We start from the raw sequence: 16,006 nt of genomic DNA on the forward strand, positions 1-16,006 counted from the left end.
TGTAAGCTAACAAAAGACTGTCCTCTATGAGTATTCTTAAGCTCTTGTTCAAATGTTTTATTTTGTTTTGTTTTCCCTTTCTTCATAAGTCTGTATCAATTTGCTGACACATAGTAAGTACTTAAATGCTGATTGACTGATTAGTTGATTGTCTATTCATTATACTAGGATGATGTAAAAACAAAACAAAACAAAATTATAAATTGAAGTCTTAAACTTGAACTAGGGCAAAAGCATAAATGATTTCACTCTTATCTTTTCAATCCTCAAGATTTATCTTATAGGGTTAAGATAATAACTCAAAGTAATTGATTTACTTAACAATTTTATTTTTAAAATATTATAACTTCCCCTATAACTTCTAAAATGGGAAGAGGGAAAGTGGAAAGAGAGAGGGAAAGGAATACAGAGAGAGAGAGAGAGAGAGAGAGAGAGAGAGAGAGAGAGAGAGAGAGAGAGAGAGAGAGAGAGAGAGAGAGAGAGAGAGAGAGAGGACTGTAAGCATAAAAAAGACCAAATAGAGTCCAAAAAGAAGAAAGTTCTCCCAGAAGAAAGCAAAATGAAAACAGCTGCAGTGTCATCCTACATTATGTTAGCTCGTGCATGGGTCTTGCTAAAGAACAGACATTCAATCTGCTTTGAATTATTTGTCACTTGGCTCCTTTATATTTCCATGCCTTATTTTGCATTTTGCTCACTACTCATAGTGTTACACAATCTAAATTCTGTTGAAAAAAATTGTATTAATATATACTCTTACTAGAGATGGAAGAACATATGCAGCCAAGTTTAGAACCCTCTCAAACCTTGATGTTTCAAACTTTGGAACCAAATTTGAACATTTTAGGGTCCGAATTCATTTGCTTTTGGTCCAGATGAATGTAAAACTCAAAAGAACAGGAATTTAAAAGGCTTATAAAAAAGATTCAAAGAGCTTCTTGCACATCAAATAGCACTTAAGACAGAACATTTTGATGAGTTTAGTGTAAATGAATCAGAAGCATATGGATTAAATTTACCTTAAAATACTCCTGGGTTTAAGAATTAAGAGAAAATGTGCTTGGCAAAACACATTTGGGGTTTTGCCTAACCCAGAACATTGGAAAAGTAGTTCAAGATGTTTGACGAACCCAAAACACGGCTGGGTTCACCCATCCCTAATCCTTTGCAGTAATAGCAATGGACAGGCAGAGACATATTCCATTTGAGGTGCATAACTCAACTTCAGGTTTTTATCATTTTCATCCTAAGGGAATAGATTATTGAGAGTTCCTGACTTTAATGCTTTGAGGACCCATGATTTCATCATTGCTGGTACTCCTTCTACAGATGCAGATTCTGATTCCTTCCTTATCTCAATAGAAATCTTCATGAGTTTCTGTGGCTGAAAAAAAAATCAACATCTAATGAAGAACTCTCATGAGAAGCTATACTGAATTTCTCTAACCTGATACTCAGAAGACATATAAACAATGTTATTGGTCCAGCTTGCATTGACCTACCAGAGTTTGTATTTCTCTGAAACAATCTTGAGGCCTTTCTCCATACTCTACTGGGATTTGCAGGGTTCTTTAATAAAGGTGATAGTTTCTTGCCTCATCTCTATAAGACTCATGCTTTAGTCTTTTATTCCATATTTCTATTGCCCACAAAAAGAATTACACACTTTCCTATGAAATCTGTTTTGCTATTACTATAGCTGAATCCACATAATCACAAAAAGCTAACTCTTTTCTACAAGAATGTACCAGAGGGTTAATAATAGAAACAACAATAATAACATAAAATAATTAAGAGTCTATGAAGAACTCTTCAAACACTATTTTACTTGATCACCATAAGAATCCAGAATGTAGAGATTTTATTATTCCTTTTTTTTCTGAGGAGGAACCTGAGATTTAGACAAATCCAGTGATTTGATCAAGTCCAAATATCTATTAAAAATCTGGAAAATATTTCAATTCAAGGATTTCTGATTCAAAATTCAATATCCTATATAGCACTTCATTGTCACATACTTTAAATGACTTCATTTCAATAAGAAGTTATCTACTTTTTCCTTGGTAATATTTCCATTTTGACAAGTCACAAAAACACAATATATTGAACTCAGAAATTCAGAGTAAACCAGTTCTGAATTTTGTTATCCTCTTGTATTATCCTCTTCCAAAATGACTTTCCTTTTTCTTATATCATAGTTAAGTATTATGCAAGAATAAGTTATTGAATGATGAACATTTGAACTATTCAGACTAATAACATTAAGAGGATTTTTTTCTGTCTGTAATTTTGCATCTAAGCACACCTCAAATATTACCACATTGTAAAAAATAATGAATATAAAAATGAAATAAGAATCAAAAACCACAAGAGGCAGTATAATAGAGTGAATGAGGTGCAATAATCATAGTCATGGGCAATTTCCTCAGTTTCTCAATGTCAATACAAATTTGAACTCAATGATTGGTAAGTTCAATTCCAAATTTTAACTAATGATTCAAAGAATTATACAAATTAATGGAAAGGGAAATAAGCAGAAACAGGAAAAGAACATTTACAATGTAAATTAAAAAAACACAATATTGAAATGGATTATTTATTATGACAATGAAAAAATGAAAAAAAAAATTCCCTTCCCTTTTCTATGGAAAACTATGGGTGGGGAGCACTGTGTATGTATTCAGCCTTGGTTAATATTTTGATTGGTTTTATTGTACCCATCTTTTTCTGTTTTTCATTCTTTGTTGTAAGGGATAGTTTCCTGGGTACAGGAGAGAAGAGATATACTTGGACAAAAGTGATATAAAAATAAAAATATATTAATTTAAAAAATTTAGATACTCTTAAAAGAGATAAAAGTAATATATGTGAGTATACACATATGTGTATGTATGAGTATATATCTATGTATATATATACATATACACAAACATATATACTTATGTACGTATAAACATATATACACATAAATAAGAGAAAGAGATTTTCCCAAGACTGAACATAAACACTTACTCAATTTCTAACTGATTAATTATGTAGAAGGAAAGGAGAGTGAAAAGATGAACATAACTTTGTTTACAAACTTCCTCCTTTCTTCTCTCCTGTTGACAAGTAACCAGAATCTGACACAGATGATTGCCTCACACTGAAATAAACAAATTCCTATGACTTTGTAGCCCAAGGGATTTTAAATTACAGAGTGGGATGTCCATATTACAAATCAGATGAAACTCAATCTTGCCATCAAACAATTCTAGCATCTTTCATTTGGTCTATATGTTAAAGGACTCTATTTGAAATGTTACAAAAAAAGTGATGGCTGTAATGTAGTCTTTGAATACAGGTAGTCTCTTGGGCTTCTTTGTACCTTGAATAAACAAATAGTTCACTAGTGTTTCAATATGTTTAGCCTAGGGAAAGAAAAAAGAGACGTAGAAATAATTCAATTGTTATCCTCAAGTATTTATTTGAAGGGTTATAATACAGAGGATAATGACCAGCTGTTCTCCATTTCTGCAAAGCAAAAGAAAATGGGTGAGGAAATCTGTGGAACCTTCCTTTTCTGAAGATTTTAAAGAAAACACTAGACATTTTTGGATTGATACCACCTTATAAATAGCCAAAAGCCTAGTTGCTTACTGGAAGAAAAGAAACATGAAATACTGGTATATAATGGATGAATTCTGGTCCATTTGACTAGGTAAAACCATAGAGTTTGTTGTAAGAACAAAAAATAAGACAGTAACCCTTCACTTAACTAGATCAAAATTGGTCTTCTGGCAAACTTCTACTTTCTGGAACATTGTTCCAAACTAGAAGTAAGGGGAAAAACAACTCTGAAAATCTGAAATAGGCTCTATATTTATTTCACTCTTCAGATTTACTTTGAATGAACATATAATTGCTTTTATGTATTATTTTCAATTTCCTAATCAAGAGAAGATCAGAAGCAACAACTGAATGAAAGGACCTTTAAACATAGGTAAAATGCTAGGATGAGAAAGGACTAAATGGTCTGCCATTTATAGAAGTAATTGCTGGTAGGAAAAGAAGGAAAATGAAGAACTGAATATAGATCTATATTATCATGCAGTATAATAATAACTCTTCATAATGATTGGACTGAGTCACCAAGAAAAGGTTAACTTTGCTTTTATATTTTCTTTCAGAAATAAGAATATATAAAATATATTTGTGCCAAATTTTGCATGAATTTTATTTTAAAATTAAGTTGATTTTATGGATCTGATGTCGGATTTGATGGAAAGAGAAATAGAAAAATTGATTGGGTCAGTCTCAGGATAGGACCAGACTGATGCTGAAGTGTGGGGAGGTGAAAGGTAGGATAAATTTTTGTAGTATGGTAAAGGGAAAAAAAGCCAAAAAAATTGAAAAAGATACCCAAAGGAAAAAAAAAGAGAGAGAAAAGTATAAAGACCAAGGGAAGATCAGAAGTGATTACTTAAATATCCTGTCTATAAGGAGTTAAAACAATTAAGTAGATAATAAAAAAGGAAATATAAGCTTCAAAAAAGCAAAAATAGCATTCTGAATATTTATACTATGAAGGAAAATGAAATAAATCAAAGAACAATCTTATGGACTCCATAGAGATTGTGGGATAACAGAAAAATCCCAAAATGATTCAAAAGAAAAATAAAACTCCTTTTTTAAAAGTTATGAATAAAAAGAAGTAGGGCTATCAACATAGAATAATAAAGAATAAATGACAGAATAAAGGAAATTGATTACATGATGAGTTGGTCTAAAGAAGAAGAAAATGTATGAGAGAATGACAATTTGGAATTCAAGGATATTGAAGAAGAAGGAAATCTGGCAGAAAAGAAGCAAAAGGAAAAAAAAACAAAACTTAAAAGAACACATGAGTTCTATAGAAGCCAAAGAGACTGACCTTGAAAACAGCATGCAAAAATCCCAGCAGTACATGACAAGGTTTCAAATTGAGCTTAATCACTCCACATATAAAATCAGTTGTTAAATATTTTCATTTTAATTCCACAGTGGCTTTTGCACACATCCCTTTTTTTTCACTCCCACAGTTACCACTCTAAAGTAAATTGTTCAAGCACATATTTTCTCAATTGATCATTGCAAAAATCTCTTGATTTAATCACAGCTTTGTCTTTCCCATATTCTAACCTATCCTCCTAACATAGTAATTTTTTCTAAAGCATGGGTATGTCACCTCTTACTCACTAAACCTTAAGGATTTCTCATTATCTTTTTAGTGAAATATAAACTTACATTTATAGATTTTTATGGCAACATCCTACATCTCTTTCTTTGTAACAGCAACTATTTTTCCACATATCATATAGTATATACCAATTTTCTCTTCTTGTTATTTCTCTTTTTTTCTTTTCTTTTCTTTCTTTCTTTCTTTTTCTTTTCTTTTCTTTTCTTTTTTTTTTTTTTTTGTTGGCTGAGGCAATTGGGATTAAGTGACTTGTCCAGGGGCAGACAGCTAGGAAATGTTAAGTATCTGAGTCCAGATTTGAACTCTGGTCCTCCCAACTTCAGGGCTGGTGCTCTATCCATTGCACTACCTACCTGCCCCACCTTCTTGCTATTTCTCATACATGAAATTCTGCATCCCACCTGTCCCCAATATTTAGAATGCTTTCCCTTCCCTCGTTCTTTGCATCTTTTAAATCCTGGTTTCCTTAAAGACAGTTCAGGTACTCCCATCTGTAGCTGATAGCACTTTTCCTCCATTCCAAAAGTACTTTGTACTTTGTGTATGATTCTTTCATTAGAACATATGCTACTAGAGGGTATAGCCTGTTTAACTTTTGTCTATGTATTGTCCAAGTTCAGAGACTAGAATCTCATAAGAACAAATGTCTCTTTTTGGTCAACATATAGAGCCCCACTAACTAAATAAAGGAAAGATAAAACAAAGAAAGAGAACTAAATAAATATTGGTATGAAATATTTAAATGCAAATTTAGTAAAGTGTATATATATATATGTATATATATATAATAGCAATTTACTACTCAAAATTACTTACTTTAACCAAATTGGATTAAATCAGTAATGAGTCAAAATTAGAAAAAATAATTTAACATGAATTACATTAAAAACAAAAATAAAAAACTCCCAGAGTCTATATTTATAGACAAATAATGGCCTTTCACAAAATATACAACTTATTTATTTAAAAATTACTTTTAAAATGTAGACATATAAAGTAATTTTATTATGGTAAAATTATGTAATTAAAATCAAAAGTTATTTTGAAGAAAACAAAGAAGCCTCATGACTCTTAATAAAGTTTTAGAATTACTAATACTAGCATTAGAATAAAAAATAATGTATAAGATAAAAAAGAGAAATAAATCCAACATTAGCATAAGGAGACAAAAATCATCTCTGCTGACAATCTGATGGATTATTTAAAAACCAACATAGAAGTTTCAGTAAAATAGCAGAATAGAAAATAAATCAATAAAAATAGATTTTGACAAAGCAACAAAAAATAGAAGAGGAAAAAATAGAAAAGAAAATCTCATTCTAAATAACTACAAAGTACATATACTATCTGGAAGTCAGGATATAAAGGCTTGGAATTGTACACAGTTTTTAAATGATATAACTAGAGGACTAATCATTAATTTGGGAGGTTTGCATACATATTAAAATGTTAATTTGCTCTGATTTAATGTTGTAATAAATTTTAAAAGAAGAGATATTGTAAAGAATTAGACAAAAAATATCCTTTTAAAGGTAAAAAATGTTCAATATTGTAAAGAAAATAATCATTTAAATTAGGAGTGAAGGTGAATAGCATTACCATACCTCTAACTATTCTACAAAGCAATAAACATCAAACAAAACTCTTTTGTGCTAATTAAAAACATCATAAAATAACAAATTTAAAACTAGAAAAGACCTTAGAAAATGGAGACCCAAAAAATTAAGTAATAATCAACTTCACATAAGTTATAAATCACAAAGCAAGGATTTCAACCTAGGTCCTTTGACTTTAAATCTTTATACTTTAAAACCTTCTACCATAAAGCTTAATAAGATGGAGTAGATAAGGAAGAAGAAAAAACAAACTGAAAAAGCCTCTATTCAATAAACCCATGATATTAAAATACCTGGAAAAGGACTTTTTATTTGACAAAATCTTCTGAAAAATAGAAATAAATTTGCCAGAAATGAACTTTAGACCAAAATCTTACATCATATACTACATATAAGCTTCAATTCCATGTTAATTAAGTTACAAAAGAAAATAACAACCCCCCAAAATAAAGATAAAGTAAAAAGAAACAATTCAATCTTCATTCAGACTCTGTCAGTTCTTTCTCTGGTAGTGGATAACATTTTTCATGATATCATCTTAGATCATTGTATTGCTGAGAACATTTAAGTGTTTTACAGTTGATCATCAAATTCTTGCTAATACTGTGTACAATGTTCTCTTGGTTCTGTTCATTTCACTTTGCATCAGTTTATGTAAATTTTTCTGTTTTTTTGTTTTTGTTTTTGTTTTTCCTGAGAACATCCTGGTTCTTGTTTCTTTTAGCACAGCATTATTTCCTTACATGCATATGCTTCAACTTGTTCACTCATTCCCCAATTGATGTGAATCTCCTTAATTTCAAATTCTTTGCCATCAGTAAAGAGCTAGTATGAGCATTTTTGCACTATGGTTTATCTTTTTATACTTCTTTTGAGTCATGCCTTTACATCCTAACTCCTTTGCCTTGTAAAATATCATATTCTAAGTCCTTCAGTTTTTTCATGTAGAAGTTGCTACATCTGGTCTTATCTTCACTGTGGCTTTATGATATTTGAAATATTTTTCTTGGATAGTTAAATATTTTCTCCTTGACCTAGGAGTTTTCAAATTTGGCTAGAATCTTCCTAGGAGTTTTCATTTGAGATCTCTTTTAGGAGGTGATTGGTGAATTCTTTTCATTTCTCAAAGATAAAAAATAGATATCTAAGTCCTTTATTTCATTAAATATCCATTTTTTTATCTTTGAGATTGTACTCAGTTTTGCTGTGTAGATAATTCATGTTACTGTATTTTACCCTCTGGTTGTAGAATACCAGTGGAGTTTCCTTAATGATTTCTTAAATGGTGAGGTTTAGGATTTTCTTCCTTTTTTTTTTCATGGCTTTCAGATAATGCAATCATTCTTAAACGATAACTGCTAAATCTATTTCCCAGGTCAGTTTTTTTTTTTTTTTTAATGAAAAATTTCACATTTTCTCCTATTTTTTCTTCTTTTGATTTTGTTTTATCCTTTTTTGATGTCTTGTGAAAGCATTAGTTTCTATTTCTCCAATTCTAATTTTTAAGGAATTACTTTCTTCAGTAAGCTTTTGTACATTCTTTGCCATTTGGTCAATTCTACTTATTAAGGAGTGATTTTCTTCAGTAAATTGCTATATATCTTTTTCATATAACCAGTTCTGTTTTTTCAGAAGTTCTTCTCTTCTGTGGATTTTTTTGTGTCTTCTCATTAAACCTAATTTTTGTGTATTTTCTTTTTGTTTTAATGAAAGATTTTTATTTTCAAAACATGTGCATAGATTACTTTTGACATTCACCCTTGCAAAATCTTGTGTTCCAAGTTTTTTTATCCCTCCCTCTCCCATATCCTCCCCTAGATGTAAGCCTATTTAAAAATATTTTATTCACTTTTTTTTGTATCTTCTTTAGCAAACTGTTGACTCATTTTATCTGATTTTCTTGTGACACATTTCTTTTCACAATTTTCTTTTATCACTCACATTCGATTTAAAAAAAAATGAGCTTTTTCCAAGAATTTTTTGAACCCAATTCTGATTCATCTTTTGCCTTGAAAATGTAATAATTTTGTATTGTCTTCTTTTGAGTTTGTATTTTTAAATCTTCTGTCATCATTATAACTTTCTATGGTCAGATTCTTCTTTTGCTACTTGCTCAATTTTCTAGCCTATTTCTTTAAATTTTATGTTCAATTAAGTTTCTGCTTCAGGAATAGAGAGGGCTCTGTTCCAAACTTCAGCTTTTTTGTGCAGCTAGTTTCAAAGCTAGTTCTGCAGATCTTCCAAAGTGGAATAATTTAAAGAGATATATGTTTATTACTTTTTTGGCTTGTGCTCTGCTCTGAGAACAACCACACAAACTCTTTTCTGCCCTGGAACTGGAACCACAATTAACCACTTTCTTTGACCACAAACTTTGGTGTGCTTCTGTTCTTCTCTGTCCTGGGCCTGAGAACCAGTACAATCACCTGGATCCTTATATGGGCAATGCCACAAAATATTATACCCAATGCCAATTAAGGGACTTTACTAATCTCCTTCTAAGTAACTGTCCAACCCTTTTTCTGTCTCTTGGTTAAGAGTTTCAAAACCTTTAGTACAAGTTCAGTTATCCCCAAGGTTTACTGCTAGCTTGTGGAGTATTATCTGTGCTTTACTACACTCTACCCTCACACAGGTGTAATAGGTATTTACTTTTGATGCTATAAGTTTTCTTGGGATAACAAATTGCTTTACCCCATTCACTTGTGGATTCTGCTGCTTTTGAATTTTTTAAAGGAATTATTTTAGAGTTATTTGGAAAAAAATTGGGAGTGCTCTGGAGAGTCCCACTTTTTTATCAATTTTTTTCCTTTGCATCTATTGAGATAATAACATGATTTCTATTAGTTTTGTTTTTGATGTGCTCAGTTTTCCAATATTAAAATAGCCCTAAATTCTTGGCATAAATTCCATTTGGCCACTGTATATTATCCTGCTGATAAATTGCTATGATATCTTTGCTAACATTCTATTTAAGGGTTTTGCATCAATATTCATCAAGGAATTTATTCTATAATTTTCTTTTCCTATTTTGGCCCTTTCTGATTTAGGTATCAGAATCATATCTGTGTCTTAAAAGGAATTTGGTAGGACTCCTGTTTCAAATGTTTTTCCTTATAGCTTATATACTATTGAAGTGAATTATTCCTTAAATATTTGGTAGAATTCACTTGTAAATCCATCTGATCCTGGTTATTTTTTCTTAGGGAGTTCACTGATGGCTTGTCCAATTTCTTTTTCTAAAAGGGGACTATTTAAGTATTTTATTTCTTCTTCTGTAAATCTGGGCAATACATATTTTTTTTTTGTAAATATTCATCCATTCATTCAGATTTTCAGATTTATTAACATACAACTTGGTAAGATAGTTTCTTGTTATTGCCTTAATTTCCTCTCCACTAGTGGTAAGTTTATCCTTTTCATTTTTTTTTCCTGAGGCAATTGGGATTAAGTGACTTGGCCAGCATCACACAGCTAGGAAATGTTAAGTGTCTGAGGTCAAATTTGAATTCAGGTCCTCCTGAATTCAGGGTTGGTGCTCTATCCAGTGCACCACCCAACTGCCCCATCCTTTTCATTTTTGATACTAATAATTCTGCTTAGTTTCACTTATTGATTAAACAGTTTTATTTTTACTTTTAATTTTATTAATCTTACCTTTGATTTTCAGGCTGCCTAATTTGATATTTCATTTAGAGCTTTTAATTTGTTCTTTTTATATTTTTTTAATAGTTCTATGCTCAATTCATTGATCTCTCTTTCTCTATTTTATTTATGTAAATATCTGGAGATATAAAATATCCCCTAAGAACTGCTTTGGCTGCATCCCAAAAGTTTTGGTATGTTGTCTCATTATTATCATCATTCATGTGGAAGAAATTATTGGTGGTTTCTATGATTTGTTTGACCCTCTCATTTTTTTTCCTGAGGCAATTGGGGTTAAGTGACTTGTCCAGGGTCACAGAAGCAGAAACACAGGAGCTGCACTGGAGCTTTTCTGTTGCACTGGGTTGGCCTGGCCAAGCCTTACTTGTTATGCTATGTTTGGGGTTTACAATTAGTATTATTTGGTTGCATTGGAGATCTCACAGTGTCCTGTAATGTCTAGTCTTGATGCACTAGTCTTTTGAATCAGGGCAAAATAGCCAATGCTTCTGTACTTTGTTAAGAGTCTTTCTGCTAGGTTGCCCCATCACCCCACTAGGTCTCTTCACAGTTGACCTTCCTGTGCCACACCTGCACTGGGCTATTTTCTCTCCTCCCCAATAGATACACATCTCTCCTAAAGTCTTTCCTTGATATCTTAAGCTGGAAAATTATTATAATATGGATGTTGTGGGTTTGGTCCCTCCAAAATCCATTCAAAGGCTTGATTTAGTAAAGATTTTGAGGAAAGTTAGAAAGCTCAGGCAATGTCCTAGCCTCTCTACACCAACTTGTTTCCACCCCTGAATCCCTGCTTTTTTCCTTCATTATTTTGACACTAACCCCGTTCATCTACTAATTAAAATTTTAAAGAGTTTTTTTCTCCTTGTATGCAAATTTTTCTTTTGCAGATTAACAAATGTCGCTACATTTTTTTTTCTTCTCATATTGGCAACTTCTATGTTTGAGCTTTGAGAAGGTGCCTGAGGCTTTATAGGTTCAATGTTATACATCCAGCATATAGGACAAGAATTCAGTTCATTTTGATTCCTAGGTTTGCCTCCATTGACCTGATATCATACACTCTCTATATATATTTAATGTTACTGTGTTATTTTCAAAAAGTATTTAGTGTTGGTTTATAAAATTGAAATATTAAAATGCAATTTTCATCATAAACAGATTTAGAAATGGCCACATTGTCTAGTTACAGATCCCCAAACAATTAATGCCTGGGAACATATTTTGGTATGAAATTAAATATGTGATAACATTTTCCCAATAGTATTTTATTTTGCCAAAATACACATAATGATACTTTTCAATATTCATTTTTGTAAGACTTTGTGTTCTAAAATTTTTTTCCTCCTTCTCTTACCTCCTTGTACTCAAGACAGCAAGCAATCCAATATTTGTTAAATATGTGCAATCCTTTTAAACATTTGTTATGTTGTGCAAGAAAAATCAAACCAAATGGGAAAAAACACAAGAAAGCAAAACAAGTACACAAATGTGAAAATAATATATTTCAATTTATATTCAGTCTCCATAGTCCCCTTTCTGGATGTGATTGGCATTTGCAATCCCAAGTCTATTGGAATTATCTTGAATCACTACAATTATTGAGAAGAGCCCAAGTACATCACAGTTGATCATGACATAATCTTGTTTCTGTGTACAATATTCTCATGGTTCTACTCATTTCACTCAGTATCAATTCATGTAGGTCTTCCCAAGCTTTTCTGAAATCAACCTATTCATTATTTCTTACAGAACAATAGAATTTCATTTCTCTCATATACCATAACTTATTCAAACATTCCACAACTGATGGGTGATAACATTTTTTGAACAAAGGTTAGAAATCATTAGATAACAATAATTGAAGCCCCTAAAAGAGAATATAAAATATTAAGACTATCATATCATTTTAGGATGTTATGCATAAAGAATGGTGAAAAGAAAAATGGTTGAATCAGTTCACAATTCCACTAACAATGTATTAGTTTCCCAGTTTTCCTATATCCTCTCTAATATAGTAATTATCCTCTTCTTTCATTTTAGCTAATTTGAGAGGTTTATACTGTCATCTCAGAGTTGTCTTAATTTGCATTTCTCTGATCAATAATGATCTGGAGCACCTTTTCATATGACTAGAAGTAGTTTTAATTTCTTCATCTGAAAATCATCTGAAAATAAATGTTTGACCATTTATCAATTGTATAATGGCTTGAATTCTTATAAACTTGAGTCAATTCTCTATATATCTTAAAAATTAGGCCTTTATCAGAACACCTGAGTATAAATTGTTTTCCCCAGTTTATTGCTTTCTTTATAATCTTGTCTGCATTGGTTTTGTAAGGTACAAAAACTTTTTAACTTAATATAATCAAAATTATCTATTTTGTATTCAATAATGAACTCCAATTTTTCTTTTTTTAATTTTAAATTTTTTTATTAATTTTATGATTATAACATATTTTGACAGTACTTATGCATAGGTAATTTTTTACAACATTATCCCTTGTACTCCCATCTATTCCTAATTTTCCTCTCCTTCCCTCCACCCCCTCCCCTAGACAGCAGCCATTCCCATGCATATTAAATATGTTATAATATATCCTAGATACATATATGTGCAGAACCAAATGTTTTTGATATATGAATATTGTTGATGTTGTTGCAAAGGAAGAATTGGATTCTGAAGGTAAAAATAACCTGGGAAGAAAAACAAAAAATGCAAACAGTATACACTCATTTCCCAGTGTTCCTTTTCTGAGTGTAGCTGATTCTGTCCATCCATCATTGATCAATTAGAGCTGGACTAGATCTTCTCTATGTTGAAGATATCCCCTTCCATCAGAATACATTCTCATACACTATTGTTATTGAAGTGTATAATGATCTCCTAGTTCTGCTCATTTCACTCAGCATCAGTTGATGTAAGTCTCTCTAAGCCTCTCTGTATTCCTCCTGTTGGTCATTTCTTACAGAACAATAATATTGCATAACATTCATATACCATAATTTATCCAACCATTCTCCAATTGATGGACATTTTCCAATTTCTAGCCACTACAAAAAGGGCTGCCACAAACATTTGGGCACATACAGGTCCCTTTCTCTTCTTTAGTATTTCCTTGGGATATAAGCCCAGTAGTACCACTGCTGGATCAAAGGATATGCACAGTTTGATAACTTTTGGGGCATAATTCCAGATTGCTCTCCAGAATGGCCAGATTCTTTCACAACTCCGCCAACAATGCATCAGCGTCCCAGTTTTCCCACATCCCCTCCAACATTCATCATCTCTGATCAATAGTGATTTGGAACACTCTTTCATATGAGTGGAAATAGCTTCAATTTCATAATCTGAAAATTGTCTATTCATATCCTTTGACCATTTATCAATTGGAGAATGGCTTGATTTCTTATAAATTAGAGTCAATTCTCTATATTTTGGAGATGAGGCCTTTATCAGAACCTTTAACTGTAAAATGTTTTCCCAATTTGTTACTTCCCTTCAAATCTTGTTTGCATTAGTTTTGTTTGTACAAAAGCTTTTTAGTTTGATATAATCAAAATTTTCTATTTTGTGATCAACAATGATATCTAGTTCTCTTTTGGTCACAAATTCCTTCCTCCTCCACAAGTCTGAGAGGTAAACTATCCTATGTTCCTCTAATTTATTTATGATCTCGTTCTCTATGCTTAAATCATGGACCCATTTTGATCTTATCTTGGTATATGATGTTAAGTGTGGATCCATATCTAATTTCTGCCATACTAATTTCCAGTTTTCCCAACAGTTTTTTTCAAATAATGAATTTTTATCCCAAATGTTGGTATCTTTGAGTTTGTCAAACACTAGATTGCTATAGTTGTACCCTTTTTTGTCCTTTGTACCTAATCTGTTCCACTGATTGACTGGACTATTTCTTAGCCAGTACCAAATGGTTTTGATGACTGCTGCTTTATAATATAGTTTTAGATCAGGAACAGCTAGGCCACCTACATTTGATTTTTTTTTCATTAATTCCCTTGAAATTTTTGACTTTTTGTTCTTTCATATGAATTTTGAGCAGAGAAATGCAAATTAAGACAACTCTGAGATACCACTACACACCTGTCAGATTGGCTAAGATGACAGGAACAAATAATGATGAATGTTGGAGGGGATGCGGGAAAACTGGGACACTAATACATTGTTGGTGGAGTTGTGAAAGAATCCAATCATTCTGCAGAGCAATTTGGAACTATGCCCAAAAAGTTATTAAACTGTGCATACCCTTTGATCCAGCATTGCTGCTACTGGGTTTATTTCCCAAAGAAATAGTAAAGAGGGGAAAGGGACCTGTATGTGCCAAAATGTTTGTGGCAACTCTTTTCGTAGTGGTTAGAAACTGGAAGATGAATGGATGTCCATCAATTAGAAAATGATTGGGTAAATTATGGTATATTAAGGTTATGGAATATTACTGCTGTGTAAAAAATGACCAGCAGGATGAATACAGAGAGGTTTGAAAAGAAAACTCAACTGATGCTGAGTGAAATGAATAGAACCAGAAGATTGCTGTACACTTCAATGCTGTATGAAAATGTATTCTGATTGAAGTGGATATCTTCAACATAAAGAAGATCCAACTCACTTCCAGTTGATCAATGATGGAGAGAAACAACTACACCCAGAGGAGGAACACTGAGAAGTGAATGTAAATTGTTAGCACTACTGTCTATCTACCCAGGTTACTTATACCTTCGGAATCTAATACTTAATGTGCAACAAGAAAATTGGATTTACACACATATATTGTATCTAGGTTATACTGTAACACATGTAAAATGTATGGGATTGCCTGTCATCTAGGGGAGGGAGTAGAGGAAGGGAGGGGATAATTTGGAAAAATGATTACAAGAGATAATGTTATAAAAAATTATTCATGCATATATACTGTCAAAAATTTTTATAATAAAGTGACAGTTTTCAATTAAAAAATAATAATGATCTCTAGTTCTTCTTGGTCATAAATTCCTTCTTCTTCCATATATTCTTCGAATTTATTTATAATCTCATTCTTTATATCTAATTCATGAACCCATTTTGACCTTATTTTGGTGTACAGTGTTAAGTGTAGTCAATGCCAAGTTTCTGCCATATTAATTTCCAATTTTCCCAGCAATTCTTGTCAAACAGTGAATTCTTATCCCAAAATCTGGGGTCTTTGGTATGTCAAACACTAGATTATTAAAATTATTGAGTGTTTTGTCCTTTGAACCTAACCTATTCCACTGATCAACAAGTCTATTTCTTAGCTAATATCAAATGGTTTTGGTAACCACTGCTTTATAATATAATTTTAGATCTGGTACAGCTAGGCCACCTTCACTTGATTTTTTTTTTCATTAGTTCCCTTGAAATACTTGACCTTTTGTTTTTCCATATGAACTTTGTTGTTATTTTTTCTAGGTCATTCGGAGTCTAATTGGTATAGCTCTAAATAAATAGATTAATTTAGGTAGTATTGTC

Source organism: Sminthopsis crassicaudata, chromosome 1, assembly GCF_048593235.1.
Source record: "Sminthopsis crassicaudata isolate SCR6 chromosome 1, ASM4859323v1, whole genome shotgun sequence".
Classification (NCBI taxonomy): domain Eukaryota; kingdom Metazoa; phylum Chordata; class Mammalia; order Dasyuromorphia; family Dasyuridae; genus Sminthopsis; species Sminthopsis crassicaudata.